Source organism: Schistocerca cancellata, chromosome 7 (assembly GCF_023864275.1).
Source record: "Schistocerca cancellata isolate TAMUIC-IGC-003103 chromosome 7, iqSchCanc2.1, whole genome shotgun sequence".
Lineage (NCBI taxonomy): Eukaryota > Metazoa > Arthropoda > Insecta > Orthoptera > Acrididae > Schistocerca > Schistocerca cancellata.
The window spans coordinates 569,325,811-569,349,807 of record NC_064632.1 but is presented as its reverse complement, the minus strand read 5'-3'; positions in this window follow the sequence as shown (position 1 = coordinate 569,349,807).

Below are 23,997 nucleotides of genomic sequence, written 5' to 3'. Positions count from 1 at the left end.
ACTGTGCGGCTGGTCCCGGCGGAAGTTCGAGTCTTCCATCGGGCATGGTTGTGTGTTTGTCCTTAGGATAATTTAGGTTAAGCAGTGTGTAAGCTTAGGGACTGATGACCTTAGCATTTAAGTCCCATACGATTTCACCCAAATTTGAAGATTTTTCGAAAATTATCGATCCCATATCGCATGAAATCAGCCTCATCTGCGAACAGTATTTTTGTTGTGAAAAGTGGGTCTTCATCACGTCTTTGCAACAACCATTGGTAGAACTGCTTTCTGACACGCAAGCCTTGTGGCTGAAGGGCTTGGACACGCTGCGTGTATAGCAATTTTTTTATGCAGGAACGCCCAGACTGCAGGTTAGATGCTCAAGTTCTATGTATAAGAGTTGCAGAACCTCCTTCTACCCCTTGCGATGCTCGTTCCTTCAAGCTAGGAGTACGAGTGGTGGGAGGTTTGCCACTACCAGCTGGTGTTGTAACTAGAGAGCGAGCGTCTGTCAGTCGCTTCCTTTTGTCACACTATAACAGGAGTTAATGTCTGCCATTTCTCGTGTTGGTTAATAGTCTTCCATTATGCAGGTAAGGGTAGAGATAAAACAACTAGAAGTAATGTATGCGTTGCCCTTACGCATATATGAGAAACGGTTTTCAGTAACAACAGATGTTTACTGCATGCTGTATTCATGAACAATAACAAATGGTTCAAATGGCTCTGAGCACTATGCGACTCAACTTCTGAGGTCATCAGTTGCCTAGAACTTAGAACTAATTAAACCTAACTAACCTAAGGACATCACACACATCCATGCCCGAGGCAGGATTCGAACCTGCGACCGTAGCGGTCACGCGGTTCCAGACTGAAGCGCCTTTAACCGCACGGCCACACCGGCCGGCGAACAATAACAGAGGAGTGCGTTAGTTGTTTATTTATTTCGGGCTCCACAGCCAAGAAATTTACTGACGGATAATTCCATTTTCCCTGCTGGTAGTTACAGAATCACTGTTTACACCTCAATCAACTGAGTTCGGCCGTTAGCCATTTTCAAGTGCATAGTCCCACGTCCTTAAATAGAACAAGAACATCGTCCTACTAGCATTTCAATACAAAGCAACCAGTTGGACAAATAACTGGAAATTTTGAGCCAGGGAGCTCAAAACAACGATTGCAAACAACACGTGAGAGGTAAAATGTACGCGAATAAATGAAAGAAAAGTGGAGTGACAATTGATACGTTAATTACCCAGGATAAAGAAAAAGACATAGGGAGGAAAACGAAATACGTCTCGGTACCGCACATTGGTACAATCTCGGACAGAATAGCACCTGCTTGAAATTATACACCACTGGACATTGAAAATTGCTACACAACGAAGATGACGTGCTACAGACGCGAAATTTAACCGAGAGGAAGAAGATGCTGTGATATGCAAATGATTAGCTTTTCAGAGCATTCACACAAGGTTGGCGCCGGTGGCGACAACTACAACGTGCCAACATGAGGAAAGTTTCCAACCGATTTCTCATGCACAAACAGTAGTTGACCGGCGTTGCCTGATAAAACGTTGCTGTGATACCTCGTGTAAGGGGGAGAAATGCGTACCATCACGTTTCCGACTTTGATAAAGGTCGGATTGTAGCCTATCGCGATTGCGGTTTATCGTATCGCGACATTGCTGCTCGCGTTGGTCGAGATCCAATGACTGTTAGCAGAATATGGAATCGGTGGGTTCAGGAGGGTAATACGGAACATCGTGCTGGATCCCAACGGCCTCGTATCACTAGCAGTTGAGATGACAGGCATCTTATCCACATGGCTCTAACGGATCGTGCAGCCTCGTCTCGATCCCTGAGTCAACAGATGGGCACGTTTACACGACAACAACCATCTGCACGAACAGTTCGATGACTTTTGCAGCAGCATTGACTATCAGCTCGGATACCATGGCTGCGGTTACCCTTGACGCTGCGCCGGCCGAGATGGCCGAGCAGTTCTAGGCGCTATAGCCTGGAACCGCCCGACCGGTATGGTCGCAGGTTCGAATCCTGCCTCGGACATGGATGTGTGTGATGTCCTTAGGTTAGTTCGGTTTAAGTAGTTCTAAGTTCTAGGGGACTGATGACCTCAGAAGTTAAGTCCCATAGTGCTCAGGGCCATTTGAACCTACACGCTGCATCACAGACAGGAGCGCCTGTGATGATATACTCAACGACTAACCTGGGTGCACGAATGGCAAAACGTCATTTTTTCGGATGAATCCAGGTTCTGTGTACAGCATCATTTTGGTCGCACCCGTGTTTGGTTACATCCCGGGGAACGCACATTGAAAGCGTGTATTCGTCATCGCCATAGTGGTGTATCACCCGCCGTGATGGTATGGGGTACCAGTGGTTACACGTCACGGCCACCTCTTTTTCGCATTGACGGCACGTTACATTTCAGGTGTGTTACGACCCGTGGCTCTACCCTTAATTTGATCCCTGCGATACCCTACATTTCAGCAGGATAATACACGACTGCATGTTGCAGGTCCTGTACGGGCCTTTCTGTATACAGAAAATGATCGAGTGTTGTCCTGGCCAGCACATTCTCCAGATCTCTCACCAACCGAAAACGTCTGGTCAGTGGTGGCCGAGCAACTGGCTCGTCACAATACGCCAGTCACTGCTCTTGATGAACTGGGGTATCGTGTTGAAGCTGCATTGGCAGCTGTACCTGTATACGCCATCCAAGCTCTGTTTGAGTTAATGCCGAGGCGTATCAAGGCTGTTATTACGGCCAGAGGTGGTTGTTCTGGGTACTGATTTCTCAGGATCTATGCACCGAAATTGCGTGAAAATGTAATCATATGTCAGTTGTAGTATAATATATTTGTCCAATGAATACCTGTTTCTCATCTGCATTTCTTCTTGGTGTAGCAAGTGTACCTGACCAGTGTACCTGCAGGAATTAATCACTTGGTATTTACATAGTGTGTGAACTAAACATATTTGTGTGTAAATTTTTGAAAGTTTAATTTTTAATTTTGTGGGGGTTCACAGCCTCCAAATGCTGTGGCCAGTAGTGTAAGTTTTCCCATTAAGCATACACTGGACCGATTGGTGCGCCACCCAAGGAGCACAGTCGACCCTTTTATCAAGGTGTGATATCTAACTATGAAGGTAGCCAGAAATTTTATTTAGGTCAGAGGAACATAACTTCAACACCATACCAAAAAAGCACACTAGATTGACTGAGGACGATAGCTCCCCAGTGAGGATACACTTGAACGGAAGAGCCCACACTATTTCAAACGCCACCATAGCCCTACAAATTCTGCACACTACCAAAAAAGGAAGAGTTGTGAATATACTCGAGGAATTAGAAATATACACGCATGGTGAAACGGGACAGGACAAGTTTATCAGGATATCAGAGGAGTATTTAATGAGATAGAAAGGTGTACGTGTTGTAAATAGTGCGTAGGGAGTCTGCAATTAAACATCTCTTACTATGTTACATAGTACAACCTTGTCAACCTTGATGTTTTAAATTACAGTGCTTGACAACGTTTGTTTTAAAGTTTTGACTTCATTTTATAGATTGTCGTACTAATCACTCTTTCGAAACCCCGTAATTGTCTCCCATCGCGGCCCACAGGTTTGAAATTTGGCACGAAATTGTTGACAATCTTAATTGATGGAGTAAAATCGTGAGTCCCTGTGACGTCACACTGTGGCTCGCCGGAGCTTCATGCAGCAAGGTGCCGACACGTGAGAAAACTAGGCCACAGCTCAGGAGTCCGTGTGGCGCGCAAAAGGGGTTGACGACGTCACATTGGCACCAAATTTCGCCACAATTCAGCCCAACGCCGCCGTGGGAAGCTCGTCACTGCCCCTCTTACCCACATTTCACACCTTCTTTTATCGTCGTGGGGTTGGAGGACAGAACCGTGACCTACAGCGTTAAAGTCCCGTGATTTCCTAATGGCTGGCCGAAGGAAACATTGAAGACACACCGCCACTCACAGTCCACACGAAAAGGCCTCAGAGGGTGTCATAAAGGGCGTCAGTGAAAACCCTCTTTCCTTGGGACATAGATTTCCGAACATTTCGCAGTCAAAAAAGACAGTTTGCAGTGCGATGCGCAACACGACGACGTTCTTGACATATCCCTAACACTCCAACCTTTCTATAAGGTCATCATGCGTTAGCAACCCCACTGAACATGATCTCGTACCTTTCGAGTGCAGTACGACAGCAATTTTAGGTCTGATGTACAAGGTGGAGCTTCTGACCACCGTCCTAAAGCATTTGACGAAGTTTGAATGTGATCCCAAGCAGAATGTTTTTCAGTTTTCCCGTTTTACTCACTCCTGTGATGTGATGACGGAGGGGTGCAGTTTGGCACTTGGTTGAATAAGAAGGCAAAGGGTACCTCTACGATTTCCGTGTTCACGAAAATCCTCAGCGGAATTCCCCCATATTTTTTCTGAGAAATTTAACAATACGCACTTTCAAAGAAAAAGTGTGAAGTAGCCCTAGATGCCTGCGGGTGTGAAACCACTTGACAGACCACCGATGCCAGTTGCCTGACTGCAGGCGCTAAGGACTACTTCACATGCTTTCCAGTAGAGGCACATTTGTCAGATTCTCAATTATGTGCGGTGGTGCCGAAGGTTATGCCAAACTGGGCACCCCTACAGTGATCCTTTGCCATGTCATTCACACATCTGCCAATGTCGCGACCCTCCATGATCACGCCACAAGAGGGCGTGGAACAGATGGGCTGAAAAAGAATAAGCACCGTGTGCCCCTTCAGATCACGTTCAAATGCCGTCAGATGGTTTTAAGTGGTCCCAAGTTGTCTCCATCCTGTACGCCAGAGCAAAAGTTGCTGTCGCACTACAATCCAAACGGGTAAGATGATGTTAAGCGAGATTTCGGCCACGTGAAGTCAGACGAGAAGGACTGAAAGGCCCAGGAGGCGTCAACAGTGTCAAAAGTTGTCTGCAACGTATTCATGTTTCTCATTGCAATGCGAACTGTTGAATTCCACCACGAAATGTGTGGAAATCAACGCCATAAGGAAAGACGTGGTTTCTCTGACGCACTCCTGAGATCATTCCGCGTCAGTTGTGAGCAGCAGTGTGTCAGAAATGTTTTCCCTTGTCACTCATACACTGTTGCGCCAAAAAAATTGATGTGGAAGTGGACAGTCAAATACAGAGATAGGGATACTGGGAAAACACGGCGCTGCGTTCGGCAACGCCTATGTAAGACGACAAGTGTCTGGCGCAGCTGTTAGATCGGTTACTGCTGCCACACTGGTAGGTTTTCAAGATTTAAGTGAGTTTGAACGTGGTATTATAGTCGGAGTACGAGCGATGGGACACAGCATCTCCGAGATAGCGATGAAGTGGGTATTTTCCCGTACGATGATTTCACGAGTGTTTCGTGAATATCAGGAACCAGGTAAAACATAAAGTGTGGCCACAGAAAGATCCTGCAAGAACGGGACCAACGACGACGGAAGAGAATCGTTCAACATGACAGAAGTGCAACCCATCCGCCAATTGCTGCAGATTACAGTGCTAGGCCATCAGCAACTGTCAGCGTGTGAACCATTCAACGAAACAACATCGATATGGGCTTTTGGAGCCGAACGCCCACTCCTGTACCCTTGATGACTGCACGGCACGAAGCTTCACACCTCGCTTGGGCCTGTCAACTCCGACATTGCACTCTTGATGATTGGAAACATGTTGCCTGGTCGGGTGAGTCTCGTTTCAAATTCTGTCGAGCGGTTGGACGTGTACAGGTATGGAGACAACCCCATGAATCCATGGAACCTGCATGTCAGCAGGGGACTGTTCAAGCTGGTGGAGACTCTGTAATGGTGTGGGGCGTGTGCAGTTGGAGTGATGTGGGACACCTGATACGTCTAGGTACGACTCTGACAAGTGACACGTACGTAAGAATCCTGTCTGATCACGTGCATGCATTTGTGTTCATTGTGCATTCTGACGGACTTGGACAATTCCAGCAGGGCAATGCGACATTCCACTCGTCCAGAATTGCTACAGAGTGGCTCCAGGAAGACTTAGTTTAAACTATTCCGCTGGCCACAACACTCCCCAGACGTGAACATTATTGTTGAGCATATCTGGCATGCGTTGCAACGTGCTGTTCAGAAGAGATCTCCACTCCCTCGTACTCTTACGGATTTATGGACAGCCCTGCAGGATTCATGGTGTCAGCTCCCTCCAGTAGTACTTGAGACATGCCACGTCGTGCTGCGGCACTTCTGCGTGCTCGCGGGCGCTCTACATCTACATCTACATTTATACTCCGCAAGCCACCCAACGGTGTGTGGCGGAGGGCACTTTACGTGCCACTGTCATTACCTCCCTTTCCTGTTCCAATCGCGTATGGTTCGCGGGAAGAACGACTGTCTGAAAGCCTCTGTGCGCGCTCTAATCTCTCTAATTTTACATTCGTGATCTCCTCGGGAGGTATAAGTAGGGGGAAGCAATATATTCGATACCTCATCCAGAAACGCACCCTCTCGAAACCTGGCGAGCAAGCTACACCGCGATGCAGAGCGCCTCTCTTGCAGAGTCTGCCACTTGAGTTTGTTAAACATCTCCGTAACGCTATCACGGTTACCAAATAACCCTGTGACGAAACGCGCCGCTCTTCTTTGAATCTTCTCTATCTCCTCCGTCAACCCGATCTGGTACGGATCCCACACTGATGAGCAATACTCAAGTATAGGTCGAACGAGTGTTTTGTAAGCCACCTCCTTTGTTGATGGACTACATTTTCCAAGGACTCTCCCAGTGAATCTCAACCTGGTACCCGCCTTACCAACAATTAATTTTATATGATCATTCCACTTCAAATCGTTCCGCACGCATACTCCCAGATATTTTACAGAAGTAACTGCTACCAGTGTTTGTTCCGCTATCATATAATCATACAATAAAGGATCCTTCTTTCTATGTATTCGCAATACATTACATTTGTCTATGTTAAGGGTCAGTTGGCACTCCCTGCACCAAGTTCCTATCCGCTGCAGATCTTCCTGCATTTCGCTACAATTTTCTAATGCTGCAACTTCTCTATATACTACAGCATCATCCGCGAAAAGCCGCATGGAACTTCCGACACTATCTACTAGGTCATTTATATATATTGTGAAAAGCAATGGTCCCATAACACTCCCCTGTGGCACACCAGAGGTTACTTTAACGTCTGTAGACGTCTCTCCGTTGATAACAACATGCTGTGTTCTGTCTGCTAAAAACTCTTCAATCCAGCCACACAGCTGGTCTGATATTCCGTAGGCTCTTACTTTGTTTATCAGGCGACAGTGCGGAACTGTATCGAACGCCTTCCGGAAGTCAAGAAAAATAGCATCTACCTGGGAGCCTATATCTAATATTTTCTGGGTCTCATGAACAAATAAAGCGAGTTGGGTCTCACACGATCGCTGTTTCCGGAATCCATGTTGATTCCTACATAGTAGATTCTGAGTTTCCAAAAACGACATGATATTCGAGCAAAAAACATGTTCTAAAATTCTACGCTATATTAGGCAGGTGTACCAGTTTCTTTGTCTCTTCAGTGTCCATTTCTCTGGGCACGCTGAAAGATATCACACTGCTTTTGTCATTACTTAAATACATCTTCGTGAGTGCAGTACAAGCTGCAACTCGAATCCGAACTGCTTTGTGTCCGATGTGTGGCAGCATAGCATTCCTCGTACACTGATGAACGTGGACCTCCACTGCAGACTATCCCTACGTGCTGCCGTCTTGACCCAGCGACCTCGGCATTTACAACTGCATTGGGCAAAGGGTCATCAAAACTGGACCACGGATCAATGGAAAAGTGTTGCCTGTTCTGCTTACGGTCGTGTAAGGATACGCCGCCATCCAGGTGGTCGACCGCCTAGAACACGCTCTGCGTCGCTGACGCACGCCAGTGGCAGCAGTATTATACTGCGGAGGACATTCACCTTTGCTTCCGTAGGACCTGTGTCAGTAAGTCGAAGCAGGATGACAACAGTAAAGTACGGAACATTATTACGGACCACTTGCGTCTTTTCACGCTTGATGTCTTCTCCGACGGCGCTGAGATCTTCCTACAGGATAACTGTCAGTCTCACAATACCAGACTCGCGTTGCAGTGGTGAAGTAGCGTTCTTGTCTCGGTCACCAGGTTCTCCTGATGTGCATCCGATGGATCCCATCTGGGACGTTATCGCGCACCAGCTCCGCACCCAGAAACCACAGGCCCGCAGTCTACGGGAATTACGTGGCCTGTGCGTAGACCTCCGGGAACCTAGCAAGTACTCGTCCAAAACCTGCTGTATTTCTTTCCAGATGTGGACCAGCTTGCTATTAAACAGACGGCCATAATGTTTTCACTCCATCAGTGTACTTACTACATCACACCAACACCCGAACTGACTTTCATCTTTCATTACAACCTATTACAGAGTAAGCTTGTCTTCATTTTATTTTCTTACGTATTTATTTACTTTTTTATTTTATTTTTGTTTTACGCGTCTAGTTCCGTACGACCATACTGAGGAACAAATCTGCAAGGTCACGTAATGTGTCAGCACATGAAATTACAACATAAAAGTAATAACAGATAAAATAAAATGTGCATCTGCTCGTTATACTTCGGCAAAGACTTTACTCTGTTGAATTTGTGCATCCATGACGAGATTCAGGTCATCATTGACCTGTATTAAGAGGGAAGTCGTGCCGCAATGTTTATGGAAACTGGTATTCTTCTAGTAGGTTGTTTCCGGTTAGTTTTTCTGGTGACTGGTCATGGACTATATGTTCTAAGTCTTAGGCAGTGGAAGAGGAATATGAATGGCTCGGTAGTCAGAGGATGCTTTGTCAACGTTCTTTCTAGGTAGTGGCTTACCTACTCCGTGCTTCCAGGCCTCAGGGAAAACACTTGTGGTTAAGAAATGGTTGAAGATATCTGTTATGATTGGGGGAAGTGTGTCATTTCAACTGTGATGCCACCGTGTCCAGTAGATGCTCAGTTTTGTGGCTAAAGCAGGTGGTCGACTTTTACTCATAGGAAAGTACTGGGCAAATGCTGTCACTCTACGAAGGATCACTCGTACAATCGGTCCAAGAATACTGCTCTACTGTGTGGAACACATAGCAAATAGGCCCAACAGGGGATACTGAACCTACAAAGAGTAGCTCAGCACGAATGGTCACAGGTTTGTTTGATCCATGGGATAGTGTTACAGGAATGGAGAGTTACAGAAATTCTGAAAAAACTGAACTGGCATACTCTTGAAGATAGGCACAGACTATTTTCGCAAAGTGTTTTTGTCTTGCATGTCTGAAGGAACAGACGTTACTGACGACCCACAGCTGTATTAAATATTACGAAACTTATAAGCAGAATTCATTTAATGTCAGCTGTACTTAGTAGAGATATAATCTATTAGTGAGACTCGAAAACTTGTGAGGGTTCGAGTCGCAATCTGATACAAATTTTCATGTTTCACTGTTAGATGGTACCAGTACCCAGTACATCTGTCGTCAAATGAAGTCGTAGTCTGCGAATAAGTTTCATAATATCCCGAGAATACCTAGTTTCAAGAACCGGGAATATGTTATAACCCACTCCCCCTACTGTATCGCTCCCGTAGGGATCGTAAATGCAAGATGAGTTTGATTACACACCCACGGAGCCACTTACAGAATAATTCTTCTCGTATTCCATACTTGAACAAGAAAAAGCTATAGTAACTGGCACAGTGGGACGTTCCCTCTGACATGTAGTTCACACTGACTTGAGGAGTGTAGATGTAGACGTAAACTCTACACTGATCGATGAGAGTCAGATTTGCCATACCTCCTTTTATTCAATTGATTAGCAGCGTTCACACGAATACCGTCAGAGCGATGGATGGAGATGTAACCACCATCCTCATACCTATCGTCATCATAAGACACTGCACATCCATTTCTGGCGAAAAGCTCCCTCCAGATTTCCCCTTCCATTATGATATTTGGTCACATGCATCCATGTCGCTGCTTCACATATTCAGTTAGATCGTACACTACATCAATTCACACGGCTGCTAAACTCTTGTATTGCTGCGCGTCTGACCACACCGATTTCACTTCCACTACAATCACAATTACATCTTCCACTCGAGTATATTCACCGATTCATTGTACGTTTTCTGTCTCCCTTATGAATACCCATAGTCCACCTCTCCATTTCTCGCTGGGTAAACCAAAATTAATCTTTTGGTTTTCTCACCAGAAGTCGATAGCTCACTACTTCATGTAAAAACTAAAACTACGTGCTGATTGTAATCATCCCGTTTCAGATGTTTCGTAAGGTTTAAAAATATTTAAAAGAGCTTTTGTAACCAAACTTAACTCCTCTGTTCATTTTATTGTTGCTGTGCATCCAGCTGATGCTTTCAGTTGTCTGTGATGTACCTGACGAATATTTGTTTGAAAGATTACTTTGCTACGATATGTTTAATAGTAGGCGGGTACGATAACATTTTACAAATAGTTCAAATTGCTCTGAGCACCGTGGGACTTAACTTCTGAGGTCATCAGTCCCCTAGAATTTAGAACTACTTAAACCTAACTAACCTAAGGACATCACACACATCCATGCCCGAGGTAGGATTCGAACATGCGAACGTAGCGGTCACGCGGTTCCAGACTGTAGCGCCTAGAAGCGCTCGGCCACTCCGGTCGGCTAATATTTTACAAAAAGGGTGGAAAATATAATCTGTACGTGCCTTGTAAAACAAACGAGCGAGGTGGCGCAGTGGTTAGACACTGGACCCGCATTCGGAAGGACGACGGTTCAATCCCGCGTCCGGCCATCCTGATTTAGGTTTTCCGTGATTTCCCTAAATCGCTTCAGGCAAATGCCGGGATGGTTCCTTTGAAAGGGCACGGCCGATTTCCTGCCCCATCCTTCCCTCACCCGAGCTTGCGCTCCGCCTCTAATGACCTCGTTGTCGTCGGGACGTTAAACACTAATCTCCTCCTCCTCCTCCTCCTTGTAAAACAAATAATTATCAATAATAGTGTCAAATCTATAATGATTTGTAACATTCTGATGATATCAAGAGCAAGTTTACTTGAACAGAACGAACAGAACACTGTAGAGCGTTCCTTTCTAGGAAACAACTCCTTTCTAGCCCTCGTTCTATAAATAAGCCCACGAGCAATTCTTTTCTTAATCCTTGTATGTCCTTATAGATATAGGGATAAATAACTAACATCAGTTTTCACCTTTAGTCTCGTTTCATTTATGAACGGCGTCGTACATCGAACTGGATGACTTTACTTCAGCACCACAATATCGTCATTGGCTGAAGTGCTACTCAGTTTGTTTCATTTGACGAAGATAATGACAAACACGTGTAAGACGTGTATATTTCTATTGTCTATTGTCAAACCACAATTTATAAAAGATGCTTATATTTTATTAATAGGATTAAGTAGGAATAATTAATATTTGTCATTTTGGAAATAATTGTGTTAGCAGGGAATGTCTGCACCAAAGTATTGTTGACGGGAGAGACCACATCTTGATATAATTCTAACAAAGGCGGGAGAGACCGCGTATATATATATATTTTAATAAAAGAACGGGAAACACCGCGCATTAATACATTTTGTAATGGTAGCAGGGACTGTCTGCACCAGGAAGGATTGTTGGCGGGAGAGACCGCACTTTGCGTTCGTAGGAAGTCAGTAGTAGTAAGCGAGATGTGAAGCGAGTCGGTATCAGGTCTGAAGGGAGAGGTTGAGAGGAGCCGTGTGCCTGCCAGCCACGAGGTATGATTTACAAGAGATTAAAAACGGATGTACAGAGACGTCAGCTAACTATTATACTAAGAGGAACTAATATTATTGAATTATTTTTTTTTTTTTTTTTTTTGAGAAACTCAAGACTACTGAAGGTATGTTTGCGCAATTCTAGTTGTAAGATTATTGTAAAAAGTAAGTCCCATTTGAACGTTTGTAAAATCATTTAATTACCAACAGTAAATATTTGAAGGATCGTTTTCAAAATATAAATAATTTTTGCCAGCAATATTGCATTACTGATTATAATCCATCCCAAAAACCATCAACGTAGAACTTTGCAAGATTTTATTGTTGTCAAGAAAATGTTTAACTATGAATTACGTAACTTCAGTCAAATTAATTAAAGCATAACGTCAGCTTTGCTATTAAAGAATAACTTCAGCTTTGGTAATAAATACAGCAACTTATAATGACAGCCCACCAGCTGCTAATAGATAATAGTAAAAATGAGTAAGTATATTCACGTCGCAGTTCGATGTTGCAGTCAGATGGCGATCCAGTAACAGTTAAAAAGGTAAGGAACAGTTTTAAGTTATTGCAGGTAACGGCTGAGGGCCACGACGACGACACATTCTATGTTTCGTCGAAATAATCAGCAAATCACTTTTAATAAGCAGAATTTAAATTTGTATGCGAAGATTGCACTTGCTATTATTGAGAAAGAGAATTTATTTCATAGGGAAGATTTCATTTGTTATGATTAAGCAAGAGATAGAAATCCTAAGGGAAGGTTTCGTAGGTTATTGTAGAAGGGAAGGTTGCGTAACAAAAGATATATAGAGGAGACGGGAAGGTTTCACACGCACAAATACCTAATAAAAGAAAAGGTGATCCTCAGTGGGCTGTAGTGCGAACGATCTTTATTTAAATCGTGCAATTAGCTAATTTCGAAGACTTGTCATTTTCAGGTACATGTATACTATTACATATTACACGTTGTAACTGTCAAATTATTTTTCCCTACGCGCAAGGAGTACACGTTATATTGCCTGAAAATGACAAGTCGTGGAAATTAGCTAACTGCATATTACATTTCGTAATTATCAAATTATTTTGCCCTACGCGTAAAATGTATACATGATATATCTTTAAAATGACACGTCGTCGAAATTAGTTAATAATACAGGGCTATTAAAATGATGGAAGCGATTTCATAAATTCACTGTAGCTCCATTCATTGACATATGGTCACGACACATTACAGATACGTAGAAAAACTCATAAAGTTTTGTTCGGCTGAAGCCGCACTTCAGGTTTCTGCCGCCACAGCGCTCGAGAGCGCAGTGAGACAAAATGGCGACAGGAGCCGAGAAAGCGTATGTCGTGCTTGAAATGCACTCGAATCAGTCAGTCATAACAGTGCAACGACACTTCAGGGCGAAGTTCAACAAAGATCCACCAACTTCTAACTCCATTCGGCGATGGTATGCGCAGTTTAAAGCTTCTGCATGCCTCTGTAAGAGGAAATCAACGGGTCGGCCTGCAGTGAGCGAAGAAACGGTTGAACGCGTGCGGGCAAGTTTCACGCGTAGCCCGCGGAAAATTGGCTCATGCTACAACTGGAGACCGACAGCGCCGACTTCATCTTTCAACAGTGTGGTGCTCCACCGCACTTCCATCATGATGTTCGGCATTTCTTAAACAGGAGATTGGAAAACTGATGGATCGGTCGTGGTGGAGATCATGATCAGCAATTCATGTCATGGCCTCCACGCTCTCCCGACTTAACCCCATGCGATTTCTTTCTGTGGGCTTATGTGAACGATTCAGTGTTTAAACCTCCTCTACCAAGAAACGTGCCAGAACTGCGAGCTGGCATCAACGATGCTTTCGAACTCATTGATTGGGACATGCTGCGCCGAGTGTGGGAGGAACTTGATTATTGGCTTGATGTCTGCCGAATAACTAAAGGGGCACATATCGAACATTTGTGAATGCCTAAAAAAACTTTTTGAGTTTTTGTATGTGTGTGCAAAGCATTTTGACAATATCTCAAATAATAAAGTTATTGTAGAACTGTGAAATCACTTCAATCATTTGTAATAACCCTGTACTATTAAAAAAATGTCGTCTACATTGCAGCCTATACGGACCATGTTTTTTTTTTTAAGCATTTGGAGGCTGTGAATCCCCACAAAATTTAAAATAAAACTTTAAAAAATTTACACACAAATATGTTTAGTTCACACACTATGTAAATACCAAGTGATTAATTCCTGCAGGTACACTGTACTGTAATCGCTCAATGGTGAGGATATATGTAAGCGATGTGCGTAAATTATAAATTTCCTCAACATTCATGCTCTAACAGTTTATCTATTTTTGTTCGTACTATTGCCGTACACAGCAGATATTATTTTAACGGTTTGGGGAATGACTATAGCTTCGCACTGCCTTTACCTGCCCGCAGCAGAATGAACCTCCCTGAAAGTCAGTTGCTAAACCACTGCATTTACATCTGTCGCCTCTGCAATGGAAATTTTCTACCTCAGGTTCAGGGGACTCCGTTAGACTTAAACGTTGCTACTGAGGGTGAGACATCTGGCGCCTTTCCGTACCTCCGCATTCCGTTCCATATCGCTGTAGGAAAGAGGTGCCCAGCGGTGCACTTAAATTCTTTGGTCTTTTCTGTCGTAGTCCACGCCATTAAAATATTATGAACTTCACAGCTATCTAGGTTCGTGATTAATAAAATTCCGGGATGAGCAGATTTTTCAGCAATTTGCTTCCAAAATTACTTCAAGCTAATTTTCGAAAAAGAAACGAAATTCGAGGAATAAGGACTTCTAGCCCACATGAGGTTCCAAATAATTCAAAGCGACTTTCTTTAACGGCACGTACACCCGAAGCTTATGCTTCCTCTAACTAAGAATGTCAAAGGTTAATAACATGGAGAAGTCTGAAGTTTTAATACACACATCAAAAAAAGTTTTGTATCATCTCTGTTCTGAGAGTTCCGGAACCCGTACAGAAAATTGGAATAGTGACCAACATAAACATCATTTCCGCCCTTTTTAGTGCTCATGAAAACCACACATTGCATGTTGTACCATCATATAGCGAGACCTTCAGATGTGGTGGTCCACATTTCTGTACACACCGGTACCTCTAATACCCAGTAGCACATCCTCTTGCATTTATGTGTGCCTGTATTCGTCGTGGCATACTATTCACAAGTTCATCAAGGTACTGTAGATCCAGACTGACCTCAACGGCGATTCGGAGTATACCCTTCAAACTGGTTGGTAGGTCACGTCGTCCACAAACAGCTCATTTCAATCTATCAAAGGCATGTTCGATAGGGTTCATGTCTGCAGGACATGCTGGCCACTCTAGTCGAGCGATGTCGTTATCCTGAAGGAAGTCATTCACAAGATGTGAGTGATGGGAGCGCGAATTCTCGTCCATGAAGACGAAAGTCTCGCCAGTATGCTGCCGATATGGTTGCACTATCGGTCAGAGGATTGCATTCTCGTCTCGCACTGCCGTTAGAGCGCCTTCCATGACCACCAGCGGCGAGCGTTTGCCCCACATAATGCCAACCCAGACCAGCAGCAATCCTCCGCCTTGTTTCACTCGATGGACAGTGTGTCTAACGTGTTCAGCCTGACGGGGTTGCCTCCAAACACGTCTCCGATGTATGTCTGGCTGAAGGCATATGCGACACTCATCGGTGAAGAGAACGTGATGCCAAAACTGAGCGGTCCATTCGGCATGTTGTTGGGCCCATCTGTACTGCGCTGCATGGTGTCGTGGTTGCGAAGACGGACCTCCCCATGGACGTCGGGAGTGAAGTTGCGCATCGTGCAGCCTTCTTAGGACAGTTTGAGTTTTAACATGAAGTCCTGTGGCTGCACGAAAAGCATTATTCAACACGGTGGCGATGTTGTCAGGGTTCCTCCGAGCCATAATCCGCAGGTAGCCGTCATCCACTGCGGTAGTAGCCTTTGGGCGGCCTGAGCGACTCGTGTCATCGACAGTACCTCGCTGTATCTCCTCCACGTACGAACAACATCGCTTTGGTTCACTCCGTTACGCCTGGACACTTGCCTTGTTGAGAGCCCTTCCTGGCACAAAGTAACAATACGGATGCGATCGAACCGTGCATGGTTGAACAACAGACAACTCTACTCGTGTACCTCCTTCCTGGTGGAATGACTGGAAGTGATCGGCTGTCGGAGCCCCTCCGTCTAATAGGCGGTGCTCGTGCATGATCGTTTACGTCTTTGGGCGGGTTTAGTGACATCTCTAAACAGTCAACGGCTATCTTCAGGAGTTCTAGGAACTGGGGTGATGCAAAACTTTTTTTGATGTGTCTACTATCATCGTTTCCCTTCGGAGAATTTTCACATTCTTTTCGCTGAAGAAATAAGTGCGCTTGTCTGTATCAGTTACAAATTAGAAGCTGTTCTCTGCTCTTCTATTCAGCAACTCAAAATCTCTAAAACGACGCGTCTTACGAAAAATACACTCCTGGAAATTGAAATAAGAACACCGTGAATTCATTGTCCCAGGAAGGGGAAACTTTATTGACACATTCCTGGGGTCAGATACATCACATGATCACACTGACAGAACCACAGGCACATAGACACAGGCAACAGAGCATGCACAATGTCGGCTCTAGTACAGTGTATATCCACCTTTCGCAGCAATGCAGGCTGCTATTCTCCCATGGAGACGATCGTAGAGATGCTAGATGTAGTCCTGTGGAACGGCTTGCCATGCCATTTCCACCTGGCGCCTCAGATAGACCAGCGTTCGTGCTGGACGTGCAGACCGCGTGAGACGACGCTTCATCCAGTCCCAAACATGCTCAATGGGGGACAGATCCGGAGATCTTGCTGGCCAGAGTAGTTGACTTACACCTTCTAGACCACGTTGGGTGGCACGGGATACATGCGGACGTGCATTGTCCTGTTGGAACAGCAAGTTCCCTTGCCGGTCTAGGAATGGTAGAACGATGGGTTCGATGACGGTTTGGATGTACCGTGCACTATTCAGTTTCCCTAGACGATCACCAGTGGTGTACGGCCAGTGTAGGAGATCGCTCCCCACACCATGATGCCGGGTGTTGGCCCTGTGTGCCTCGGTCGTATGCAGTCCTGATTGTGGCGCTCACCTGCACGGCGCCAAACACGCATACGACCATCATTGGCACCAAGGCAGAAGCGACTCTCATCGCTGAAGACGACACGTCTCCATTCGTCCCTCCATTCACGCCTGTCGCGACACCACTGGAGGCGGGCTGCACGATGTTGGGGCGTGAGTGGAAGACGGCCTAACGGTGTGCGGGACCGTAGCCCAGCTTCATGGAGACGGTTGCGAATGGTCCTCGCCGATACCCCAGGAGCAACAGTGTCCCTAATTTGCTGGGAAGTGGCGGTGCGGTCCCCTACGGCACTGCGTAGGATCCTACGGTCTTGGCGTGCATCCGTGCGTCGCTGCGGTCCGGTCCCAGGTCGACGGGCACGTGCACCTTCCGCCGACCACTGGCGACAACATCGATGTACTGTGGAGACCTCACGCCCCACGTGTTGAGCAATTCGGCGGTACGTCCACCCGGCCTCCCGCATGCCCACTATACGCCCTCGCTCAAAGTCCGTCAACTGCACATACGGTTCACGTCCACGCTGTCGCGGCATGCTACCAGTGTTAAAGACTGCGATGGAGCTCCGTATGCCACGGCAAACTGGCTGACACTGACGGCGGCGGTGCACAAATGCTGCGCAGCTAGCGCCATTCGACGGCCAAACCGCGGTTCCTGGTGTGTCCGCTGTGCCGTGCGTGTGATCATTGCTTGTACAGCCCTCTCGCAGTGTCCGGAGCAAGTATGGTGGGTCTGACACACCGGTGTCAATGTGTTCTTTTTCCCATTTCCAGGAGTGTACGTATTACGTGAAAAGTTAATGTTAGTAACGGGGATATCTGTCTGTGCTACAACTGGCCACTTACCAACCATTCTTCCTGTGTACGTGGGGTCAACTGTATATTTTTAAATGTGAATTCTCGCACCCCCCCCCCCCCCAATAAATATAGTATATTCGGATGCCACGCCAAAAAAATGGCACGATTTACTGAAACCATTGTTTCCATTCGTAGTAGATGGTGGTGTAACCGAAAGATACCAAGTGTGCTTGTTTCTGCAATTAAAAACAGACGCATTTGATTCTACACTTCATTTGCCATGTGAATGTCACTTTTGTATTTTAACGTTACTTGAATGCTGTAAACGAAATTGTACGAGTACAGTACAAATAATATAGCTAGACATTGTCATTTCAGGGAAATAAGCTACTTGCATGTTATAACGTAGTTTTCTGTCCCCTAAGAGACTGATGGTCATAAGTCCCCCCAGCCATTGCAATGCTTTACTTCAGTAGCCACTCTCGAACCCCACCATGTGTGACTCTTTTCAGTGTGTGTTTCCATACAGCCGCCGTAACTCTCGGGTTGGCCTCTATGCAGCCATAGGTGGAATACAAAGCAGAAACAGCATAATGACGTACAATGTCAAGAAGTATTAGTGAGATGCCCATCTGCCATTGACGCTCACCGAAAACAAGCATACCAATGGTGAGTGGGAAGGCTACTTACCGATATCAAGTACACAAAACTATATTATCCACGTCGTTGTTGCTTGATCAGCTTAAACATAGTTCCTAACCAGGCACTGAAACAGCTAACCATATAGTACCGTAGAATCAAATTTGAAACTTTAAATTTCGAAAATAAATATCAACCGTTAGGACACAAAGGTTTGCATTTACACCCTAAATGAAACTTAGAATCAAATGCGTCGATTCTTAATTGTGAAAACAGGCGCACTTGCTATTTGTCGATTACAGCGTCATGTACCACGAATGAAAAACGATGGTTTGAGTAAGCGGTACGTATTTTTCGGCGTGAAATACGAATATGGCGAGAAAATGAAGGATTTCCACTCTAAAGACAATGTTGACACCACCCATGCTGGAGCGTGGTTAGGAGGTGACGCACACGAATGTCTGCTTTACTAATATCAGCTTTTGAGCTAGCCCCTTTTTTTGTATGATGCGTTCTCTTCGAGATATTTAGTTGTTGCCAGTTAAAACAAACACCATCTGTACTATAATGCGGAAGTGTGTGCGTGTGTGTGTGTGTGTGTGTGTGTGTGTGTGTGTGTGTGTGTGTGTATGTGTGAGTGTGTGTGTGTGTGTGAAATAGGATGTGTGATATGCCTTTACACTGAAACAGCTGGACATACTGGGACGAAATTTGCAATGGAGATGGCTTATACCCTGAACTGACACATGTGCTAACTTATATACAAGGTGAAGAAATAATGCCGCACTTGGCGGTTGTCATGCGATTCCTCTCCTCACACAAGTTGAAGACGAAAGTGTATGTAGGAAATCCTAGTCCCACCAATACGTTTAATAGAACTGCCATTTAAAAAAGGTGGCTCTGGCAACCCTGTAACTGCGTGCTCCGTGCAGAGTGACCAGGAGCAGGTGGCATGAACTCTGTACTGTGTCAGGGCGGTCCAATTAGCTTAGTGTAATGATGTCTGCCCCCTGTAGCTGAGTTGCCAGCGCAAGAGAATGTTAACTCTAAATGTGCCATGACCAACGCCCTCGAGCACCGATTCACTTGCGGGGATGCCACCAACATTTGGGAAGCGTGCCAGCAGATGGTGTCCCACATCAACAGAACGGCGCCAGGAAGCATCACAGTGGAAGCAATCACCGCCTGAGACTGCAACCCATTTCCACGACCAAAGCGACTGGCGACTCTCTGGATCCTCGCCATGACAGCACACGATGTCGTAGCGAGGACGTAGACCAACCAGCTGGCCTTCCTGATTAGAGATGGGGGATCCGCTCTTGAACTGATTCATAGAGTTGAATCTTTCAAAGGAGTGAACAATCAGTGATTCAGAAAAAAAGAACGGTAGCTCCAAACGTTTCCCACGGCAGAGAGAGAGAGAGAGAGAGAGAGAGAGAGAGAGAGAGAGAGAGACAGAGACAGAGCATATCAGCAGCGCCTCTGCTGGTCACAGCACAGTGCACACCACACAACACAGCCAGCGCCGGCCTTGGCTGCCTGCATTGTGCAGTGCCCCATTGGATTTTGTGTTTCACATATGTCGTGCCGTCTCTGTGCGTCGTCTGCCGCATGCAGTGTCTGGCGCAGCTTAACTTCGCATCGCACTCTGTCAGCGATCATTTCAGTCGCACGTCCTGCCCTCTGGGCAGTTGATACAAGCAACAGGACACAGAGCCACCTAGCGGATAACATAGGAACTACTTGCAACAACCTGCTCGCAAGGGAACGGACGATTTGTCTCGGAGCGGGTGAGTGGTGGCCGTTCACCGCTCCCCCCACCCTCGGAACTCGCCCGTTCAACGCTCACACCACTGTTCTCGACTCTAGCCAGAGCGTTGAGCAAAGCAACTCAGGTGTGACTCTGGTCTCTGCGGTCCTAGCTCACGCAGTAATACAGCTCACGGCTCGACCTGCTCGACTCAGTGCTTCTGCATCGGAGTTCGTGTCTACTGGATATTGTTCTTCGTAGTAATACCACTATGTATATTACATTATTATGTTATGTATACATCATTTGTTTTTATTTTATTTTTATTTGTTTAAACTGATCAGATTAGGTTCCTGACGACTCCTCTTACTATAGGATCTTTATTATGGACACTCGAATCTACGCTTTAATTACGAGCAAACCGATAAACGTATCGCAAAATGTGATACACCAATATTTTCCTTGTTTTATTCTGCGTAAGGCTATATGAAGCACTTTCGTTTTGCAGTCAAATTTATATATTTTTTTCTTATTCTGGTACGGATTTTGCGATTTTAGGCGTCTTCGGAAGGAAACGTTAACTTTAAAAATATATGGCTTGCCATGTATTTGTATGAGGTTAATGAAATTTCAATACATTATAGCCAAATATATTGTTAATGTAAATCTCAAGTTACAACATTTTCCGATCACCCAAAAAACCACGATAGTGCAAAATAAATCAATAATCAAAAACTTTGTCATGTGGAAATTTCAATAAACAATACAAAATTCTTACTCACTATCTGTGTCACTTCAAAATAGGATCAAATAAGATCAATATACAGGTATAGTACTGGAATAAACCAAGTTTAAAGGGCAATGTGCCTTCCATTTATTTTCTATTGTAAATGTGTGGTGAGTCATGAAAAAGAGCTAATTCATTTCAGGGAGTGAACAGTTCTGATCCGATCTCTGAAAAGAACAGTTTTGCCCATCTCTATTCCTGATGGACCTCTGGGAGGAGAACAAGACGGCCCAGCAGCACAGGCGATACCGCGAGAACTTCAGCAACTTCCTGCAGATTCCACTGCAGACAGCGATCGCCAGAGTCCTCCCCAGCCTGTGACCCTCAGCACCGCCACCAGCCACCTCACCACACTCACCACAAGAAGAACGTGTGCAGTGACAGTGAATAAGTGCAACATAAAAGATAAAGTGCTTTCTCGTCTCGCCTCAAATAGTGAAGTATACTAGTATAAAGTGTTTCTTCTTAGTGAAATCAATGGTACAAACTGCTTCTCACCAAACATATGTCATGCTCGCCGACAAATCAGTGTCAAAAGTATGCCCAGTTGTACTACCAGTGTGTTTTTTTCGTTATTTTACTGTACTGTCTCGGATACAAGCTTTACTTACTGCAAAGTGCCAACTACTCATAATTTTTCCTTAAATGATTTCCTTTACTACGTGCCCTATAAAATTTATATTGTTTACTCACACTTACCTCTCTGCTTCTTTTATATAATATTACATAAATTTCTCTCTTCTTCAATTTATGTATAATCTGTAGTATATGTAAAAAAGTTTCTTCCATCTCTGCTCCATCTACCATGCTGATGTTTCCTTCATACCGTCCCACCTAACAGTGCAAACTAGAGGAAGAGTTCAAAAATGGCTCTGAGCACTACGGGACTTAACATCTGTGGTCATCAGCCCCTAGAACTTAGAACTACTTAAACTAACTAACCTAAGGACGACATACACATCCACGCCCGAGGCAGGATTCGAACCTGCGACCGGAGCGGTCACGCGGTTCCAGACTGAAGCGCGTTTAACCGCACGGCCACACCGGCCGGCCGAGGAAGAGTTCAAACCAGAATGCACAATGTGCATGTGCCATCACAAGTGCATGACATATAGAAACATGAACTCAAAATCAATGTGTCGATGCTACATATAAATTATTATGCCTGTCCTGCAATGTTTTACCCAAAATAAAGATGACAAATGGCCATGTAAAAGGGTTCAAGGAATAACAATAAGAGCAAAACGAAAAAGAAAAGAATATACAAACGAAAACCTACAAAATTACAGTAATGTTAACCAACGCTAGGAATATAATACGTTAATAGAATAATATGTTTTTTTAATGTATCGTTATTAATATATTTAAATAAATATATATGGTTACAAAAAAAAAGTTCAATTCCCGGCTGGGTCGGAGATTTTCTCCGTTCACGGACTGCGTGTTGTGTTGTCCTAAACATTATTTCGTCCCCATCGACGCGCAAATCGCCAAAGTGGCGTCAAATCGAAATAATTGCACCCAGCGAACGGTCTACCCGACGGGAGGCCCTAGTCACACGATATTTACATTTAGTGAAATGATGCAAAGCACTGGGAAACAGATATGCAGTCTCCCTGATGTTCGTGTCAAACTTTTATTCTTTCAGTTAAACCATTAAACTGTATCCAGTTTACACATCTACAAATCGGTATCATATGTATTTCTGTCCCCTACTGTTACGTTTATTTAAACATTAAGTTATAACATGAACTTCTTACGAAGTAAAGGACCAAATTGTTGTCCCCATTAGACAGATAAGGCCATTGGTAAATAACTTTGTATGTGCATTCGTTACATTTTGCAGACAGGATTCATATCCATCGCCGGATGTACCAGGAAAGTTCTGTCATTGTGCGACACCTAGTTTAGGAGACACGACGTCATAAACATTGACCTGATCGAAAATGAACAGCAGGGTGAAATTCACAGAGATATACACGACTGACCATTAAAATTGCTACACCACGAAGATGACGTGCTACAGACGCGAAATTAAACCGACAGGAAGAAAATGCTGTGATATGCAAATGATTAGCTTTTCAGAGCATTCACACAAGGTTGGCGCCGGTGGCGACACCTACAACGCGCTGACATGAGGAAAGTTTCCAACCGATTTCTCATACACAAACAGCAGTTCACCGGCGTTTCCTGGTGAAACGTTGTTGTGATGCCTCGTGTAAGGAGGAGAAATGGGCACCATCACGTTTCCGACTTTGATAAAGGTCGGATTGTAGCTTATCGCGATTGCGGTTTATCGTATCGCGACATTGCTGCTCGCGTTGGTTGAGATTCAATGACTGTTAGCAGAATATGGAATCGGTGGGTTCAGGAGGGTAATACGGAACGCCGTGCTGGATCCTATAATATTGCATCACTAGCAGTCGAGATGACAGGCATCTTATCCGCATTGCTGTAACGGATCGTGCAGCCACGTCTCGATCACTGAGTCAACAGAAGGGGACGTCCGCAAGACAACAACCATCTGCACGAATAGGTCGACGACGTTTGGAGCAGCAGCAGCAGCAGCTCGGATACCATGGCTGCGGTTACACTTCACGCTGCATCACAGACAGGAGCGCCTGCGATGGTGTTCTCAACTACGAACCTGGGTGCACTAATGGCAAAACGTCATTTGTTCGGATGAACCCAGGTTCTGTTTACAGCATAATGACGGTCGCATCCGTGTTTGGCGACATCGCGGTGAACGCACATTGGAAGCGTGTATTCGTCATCGCCATACTGCCGTATCACCCGGCGTGATGATATGGGGTGCCATTGGTTACACGTCTCGGCCAGCTCTTGTTCGCGTTGACGGCACACTGAACAGTGGACGTTACATTTCAAATGTGTTACGACCCGTGGCTCTACCCTTGGTTCGATCCCTGCGAAACCATGGCCAGCACATTCTCCAGATCTGTCACTAATTGAAAACGTCTGGTCAATGGTGGCCGAGCCACTGCGTCGTCACAATACGCCAGTCACTACTCTGGATGAACTGT